Source organism: Diceros bicornis, chromosome 3 (assembly GCF_020826845.1).
Source record: "Diceros bicornis minor isolate mBicDic1 chromosome 3, mDicBic1.mat.cur, whole genome shotgun sequence".
NCBI classification, from domain to species: Eukaryota; Metazoa; Chordata; class Mammalia; order Perissodactyla; family Rhinocerotidae; genus Diceros; species Diceros bicornis.
Window position 1 is genome coordinate 67,467,501 of NC_080742.1, and position 7,491 is coordinate 67,474,991.

Here is a 7,491-nt window from a genome sequence, read left to right on the forward strand (position 1 = left end):
TGTGTTTTCCTTGTGATAACTCATCTAGCTGTATATTTATGATTTGGTCACTTTGCTGTGTGATACTTTAACAAGAATATTCATTAAATTGTGCATTCTTTTTTTTCCACAATAAGTCTAGTTAACATCCATCACCACACATAATTACAATATTTTCTTGTGATGAGAACTTTTAAGATCTACTCTCTTAGCAACTTTCAAATATACAATATAGTATTATTAACTATAGTCACCCTCTGTACATTACATTCCCATGACATATATTTTATAACCGGAAGTTTGTACCTTTTGACCCTCTTTGCTCATTTCACCCACTCCAAACCCCTACTCCTGGCAACCACCAGTCTGTTCTCTGTATCTATGAGTTCAATTTCGTTTTTAGATTCCACACATAAGTGAGACCATATGGTATTTGTCTTTTCTCTGATTTATTTCATTTAGCATAATGTCCTCGAGGTCCATTCATGTTGTCACAAACGGTAGAATTTCCTTCTTTTTATGGCTGAATAATATTCCACCAGATATATATACCAGATTTTCTTCATCCATTCATCTGCTGATGGGTGCTTAGGTTGTTTCCATGTCTTGGCTATTGTAAAGAATGACGCAATGAGCATGGGGGTGCAGATATCTTTTCAAAGTTAGTGTTTTGTTTCCTTCAGATAAATACCCAGAAGTGGAATTGCTGGATCATATGGCATGTTGTAAATTAAAAGATCCTTTGGCTGTTGTGTGAAGAAAGCAATTTCTGGGAGAAGAGTGGAAGTAGAGTCAAACATGGAGCCTACTGAGAATGGTTCAAGTGAGATGTGAACTTGGACCAGGGAGAGGAAGTGAAAATGGAAGAAGGTTAAAAGCACTGGTTTGGAGGTAGAACTAACAGGCTTGATGGGGAAGGAAGCAATGAGGGAAACGGAGGAATTAAAGTTGACTCCTAAGTTTTGAGTTTGACCAACTGTGTGATGAGAATGACCAGAGGACCAAACTTGGGGGCAGAAATCAAGAGCTAAGTTTGGGGATATATGAAGTTTGAGATGTCAGAGTTGTCTGCAGGACATATGAATTTGAAGCTGGAAACAGGCACAATAGAGCTGTAAATTTAGAAATCGTCAGCATATAGATGGTATTTATAGCTATTACATTGAAATGCTTCATAATTCGATTCTCAAGCCTGCCTTATTCAACATTTTATCAGTGACTACGGATAAATGTACAAGCAAGATCACAGATTAACAGTAAAGTAATACACTGAAAACAGTGTCAAAAATAAGATAATACACTGAAAACAGTGTGAAAAATAAGAAAACAACTCAAAGCTTGATATCATTTAATAGGAAGAATGTAGTTATCCTCTTAGGTTCAAATCATCAATTACTTCATATTAGCACTGTGACCTGATCAAAATACAAATAAGTACAGAAGACTTAGAGAGTTTAATATCCAATGAGATTAATTTGAATCAGCACTAAGATAGAGCAGTCAAAAAATCAAAGACTCTAGAGATTAAATCAAAGAAGGTAATAGAGTATTCTTGCTTTACCCTGTACTGCTCAGACCCTAGACTAAGTGTTACACTTTGTGTGATTTTTGAGATATAGAACAGATCAGAGAAACAGAAAATTACAAGATGGATACAGTGACACATGGAGAACTGAAGGAAATGAATCTGTTTAGCTAGAAAAGGGATTCAGTAGAGACAGGTGTTGGTGTTTAAAAACTACCTTCAAACACTACAACGGCTGATATTTCACACTTTTTTTAAAAACTGTAGAAGGCAGAAGACAATTGATAGAATTTCAGATAGAAAGATGATTCTGGCACAAATAATGAAGAATTTTATAACCACCAAATTTGGGTTGCTTTATACAGTAATTCCCTATTGCTAAATATTCCAACAGAACCTGTATAGCCACTCTGAAGATTCATTGATGAGTTGATCATTGGTCTAGAATCTCTATAGTTCTTCCCAACCCTGAGATATTGTTAATGAGTGAGACTGTGACCAGGAAAAATAACATTTTGGAAAGGAAAAGAGCAAGAAAGAGAGAGAAAAGAAGGGGAGGGGAGGGGTGGAAAAGGGAAACAGTTCTATCATGGAAACACTTTCTCTGGCGGGAAAAAACAAAGCAACAAAAAACACTGAAGGAACTTAGGGGAACATAAAATCCGTGGCAGGAATGTGGGGCTCTAAAGTAGGTCTTAATATCCTAAAACATCTCCCTACAGCTGAAAGGAACTTACTCACATTTTAATCTTTTCCTAAAGGACAGTCCAACTCTGATAGATAATCGGCATCTTATAGTTATAATTTAAACCTAAGTCATTCATTTGTCACCTCTCGCTTCTTCTGTTATGCTATTTTTCTAATGAAAAAGACTTGCAATACATACACGGTGAAATTGGAGAAGCTTTTCCAAAGTGATAAAATAATAAGTCTATTTTTTGGCCCAAACATTTAGCTATTTGTGCTCTACTCCTTCAGAAAATACTTTGCTTTTATAGTAAGAGTCTTCAGAACCAAGTAATTTGAGTAGCATGCCCTTTACAGCAACATTCTGCAAATTCTACTATTTCCAAATAAAGTAGTGTGCAGTTTTTCAGGACCACAGTGTTTTACTATCTAAGTTTATTTTCAGTGACTTGTTTATCCAAGAGCTTCCAATGACCACAATAATTTTTAACAAGGAAAAAAGCATACTTGTTAGTAAAATGTGTAATTATATGACTGTATATAGACCGATAATAAATGACAAGCAGAATTTTATATTCATTCACTATTATAAGGGGAAAATAGTTACCCTGTCTATTTAGTAAATAATTGTTATCATTTCCCAAAAGTGAGATGGTGACATAAATACAGATGTTATAGAAAACAGTGCATATTTCAATAAAATGTTGTTTGTTTGTTGTTTCTCTTGAGGTTAGTATGATGAGAATGTTCTGAATGCTCTGAAGGATTTCTATCTTTTTTTTTTTTAAGAAAATGCCAACATCTACTAAAACCGCTTTTGAATTAAGACATCTATTTGTTTACTAATTGTTTAACTGGAGAAGAATTACCTTATTCAGACAAACAAGAATGTCAATAGTCCTATTTATAACGTTTTTAGTAGGGTAACTTCTTAAATATCTACCTTTAGATCCAATCCTCTCACTGTTATAAACAAGGAACCTAGAAGTTAATAAGCAGTTGGCAGACAGTAAGGGCCTAACTGGGCTTCAGTAGCCCAGAAAGCGTGGATATACACACCTAAATTGCCTAATTTATTTTATGCCTTTATGTAATGTAGAAATCTGCCTTACAGTTTTGTGTAACCATGAAACAGAAATAGACAAACATTCTTTTAGTAAACTCTCTGGAAACAAAATTCTTCCCAGATATTTATTGACAGGAAAATATAACCTAAAAATTCTTCTGCCCAGCCTCTTGGCAGCATCCCAGTCTTCCATCTGCTCCGTGCAGTTGGGTTCCCTTTGCTCTTGACTCCCAGATAACTGTCCCAAGTATTAAAGATTGCCTACTAGACACTAAAACAGTAATATACAAGAACCAGGTGGAAGGCATTCCGTGTTTTTGTCCTTATTCTCCTATTGGAAATATGCAATAAGACTAAAATTTGTAAAACAAAACAAAACAAAAAACACAAAACTTCCCAGCCTTTTTTCTCTTGACTCATGCAGATTAGCTATGCTATTTTTAAAAGCTGGTATTTACTTTAAATCAAAGTAGAATAACATTTGTAAAAAGAAGAATTACTAGAGACAGCAAAGGCTTCAAATTGAGCTATACTAATTTTTTTTTTGTAAGGAAGATTAGCCCTGAGCTAACATCTGTTGCCAATCCTCCTCTTTTTGCTGAGGAAGACTGGCTCTGGGCTAACATCCGTGCCCATCTTCCTCCATTTTATATGGGATGCGCCACAGCATGGCTTGACAAGTGATGTGTCGGTGTGCGCCCAGGATCGGAACCCTGGGCCCCCGAAGTGGAGCACACGCACTTAACGCCTACACCGCCAAGCGGGCCCTATACTAATTATTTTGTCCAAAGCAAAACCCTGAATCAAGAAAACAACCTCTAGATCTGTTGTTTCAGTAACTAGTAATCTTACTGTGCACATTTCAGTTGGTATTTGGAAAACATGTAACTATGCAGCTTTGCAAAAATATGTTCCTATTTGAATACAGAAGAAGTTGTACTTATTAAGAGTTTCACTGGAAAGTTAGGGCTCACCAAAAGTTAATTAGTGCCTATTTCATGTTCTGGAAAGATAAAATATGAAAGTCTTGTGGAGATGTCTTATTTATACATACAGTATTCCAGAAATCAATGGAATACTCAAAAGATTAAACAGGAATATCCTTTACTTATGGAAAACAGGATAAATAAATCTAAAATTAATTGTCATACATTGTTTTGAATGAGAATGGAATGACTCATCCTACCAGCTCTAATCATGAACATAGACTTTTCAAGAGCATACCTTTTCCTTGTCTATTTCTAATAGCCAAGCATTCCCAAACAAAAGTTAATTCTGGAAATTCTTGTGTATGAAAAGAGGTTTTTGGCCAGAGGAGGTGCTATTTGAAACAGCCAGAAGATTAAACTGGCACCAATTACAGACAAGCTACTGTGCCTTAATATTAAACTAAGAATTATCTGGTTCACTGGTACAAGGCTAATTTTACCCAGAATGTAGACAAAAAGACAAGTGATAGGTAAGAAAAAAAATGAACAAGCTTTCATTAAATGCCATAAAACTATCTGGCACTACTCCACAAAAGTGATTATTGATTAACTTTATTTTTTTTTTTAAAGTGTTATTTCTTTTTATTTATTTATTTTTTAATTTTTTGTTTATTGCAGTAACATTGGTTTATAACATTGTAAAAGTTTCAGGTGTACATCATTGTACTTCTATTTCTGCATAGATTACTTTAAAAACAGACATTTTTTAATCTGTTCCTTTAAACGTTTTTATGGGAGGCTGTCCTGTGCATTGCGGGGTGGGGGGGGATAATTGGAGGGTGGGGATGGACAGAGGAGAAGATGAAAAGATACACCAATGAAGGAGTAGGGCACAGGGGGTTATACAAGGGACAGTTTATGCAAAGCCCATTGCCCACAGAGGGAATGGCTTGTATAGGACACTGCAGGTCTTTCCAAATTTCTCAGACTTTGTCCTTTCTGACGGTAAGAAAGTCTGGGAAGGGATGCTTGAAGGCTTGGTAAGCAACTGCCTGGCTGTTCCACTAAAAAGCCCATGGACTTCTCAGTTTGGGTCACCTAAAACTTGTTAAAACAATTCAGTTGCTGAGGAGTGTCAAAAATTACTAAATTTTACAGTCCTAAGATGGAATCAAGAAGTCCCAAATCTCCATTTTTCCAGCTATAATTATTCAAACAGTCCTGGCCTTTGTGAGGAGACTATAGGAGGCTGCAAGGTAGACAGGGCCTAGTAGCCGCTTCTTGTTGGTCTCTTAATGAGGTACATGTATCCTTCAAACGATACCAGCATTGTATTGAAAATTGGCAATTAATCGATGATAAGGGGTTCTTCTGAAAATTTTACAGGGCAAACACATATCCTTGAGCTTAATTTCAAAAATCCCTGGAGTTTCTAACACATTGGTATTACAATTCTGAGATTTAAGCATGGATTTGTAAATGGACAGCTAGAGCTTAATTTTTCCCTTTCACATAAAGAACTGTTTCAACTACATCTTACCCAATGGTTCTCAGCCTGGGAAAGGCAATTTTGGCTCCTGGGACATTTGGCAATGTCTGGAAACATTTTTGGTTGTCATGACTGGTGAGCACTATTGGCATCTAGTGGGTAGAGGCCAGGGATGCTGCTAAATATCCTGCAGTGCACAGGACAGGCCCCCACAATAAAGAATGATCCAGTCCAAAATATCAATAATGTTGAAATCAAAAAACTTGGTCTAATCCAAATGCTTTAAATATTATTAAACCATAATGGTGAAATTAAGAAGTCATTATTATTTTCATTAATAGCCAATTTTCACAAAGGCAATTTGAAAAACAGACTCTGCCTAAAATTGTATGTAAGCTGTACAAGGAAAAGAATGACACATTTGTGATTTGGGGGAAAAAAAAAAAATGAAGGGAAAAAAATTAGATATTTTTATTCATAAAAGAATGTGTATACAATTTTTAATGACCCAGAAGAATAACCCTCTTTTTAGACACTATGCTGAGAAAAGTGAAGAACAAAATAGTTATAAACTATCCTACTCACAAATATTAATCTATTATCAAGTTGTTATTCTTCAAATTTACTAATATACCATCTGAAAATCAGCCATCTTGTCAGAAGCATGATAAAAGCCAGAAGATGAAAGCACCAGTATGGATTTATTACAAAATTTTTTAGTTCCCTTGGTTTTAGGGTAATTTTTTAAAAATTAAAGAAAGCTTATTGGAGAGTAATCCTGTGGTCTGGGAGATAATAGAGTGTGCTCAGACATTTATAAAGGTCCAACCCACCTCCTCTCTTCTCCCTTTCCTGGTAAATCTCCCCTCCAGTTAGCGGACACTGGATGCCATTTGCTGTGGTAATCACTCTGTTTTAAACTCCTTAAGAACAACAGTAGCTAGTCTCTTCTAAACATATACTAATAGGATAAGCAAAATAATTTTTATAGCTCCTCTTAAAAAATCTTATGTGTTAAAATGGTGAAATGGACAATAATTTCATCAAAATAAGAACCTCATACAGACCCAACTCGTTGGGGGGAGCAGGTTACTCAATAAAAATTTGTAAATGAATGAACGAATGCATCCTCCTCTTATAGGTTGTGTGCTACACACAACAAATCTAGATGGGTTTCTTTTAACTTAGATTTCAGAGACATTTTTCATAGTTACCTATCATTTTACAATTGAATCTATAATCTAAGCTGTCCCATTAAGACCAAGTTAATTTCACCTTCTTTTTGGCCTCCTACTTGTGATAACTACTGTAAATGTTTTACTAGTCCCACTGGAAATGTAAACGTGATCAGAGGACAAAGAATGGTAAGGAAAGAAGCCCTAATGCACTATTTTCAGCCATTGCCTAAACCCACTCTAGCACAAAGGGAGTGACTTTCTTCTTTGGATGAAACATCTTGAAATCTGGGGTTAAAATTTTAAGGAAAAAAAATTTTTACAAAATGTTATTTAGCTATAAACTCACTTCTTTTCCATTTCCTGGTAATTGATATTACAGACAGACCTTCTGATTCTAGATCCCTCGCTCTCCACCAGCAAGCTGCTGCTCTCCAGTAAGTCCTTCACCCCTGGGTCAACCCGCCAGCTCTTATGCATCACAGTTCTGGGTGTCTAGTGATGTGACCAAAGAGGGAGCCCTCCGGTCCCTCTTGGGCGGAATGCGGGTCCTCATCCAGGGGCAGGTCTCCCCCGCCTGAGCAGAGCCGGGATGTGCCTAATTGGGACGATTCCCTGCGCTCCCGGCCGGGGGGCAGACG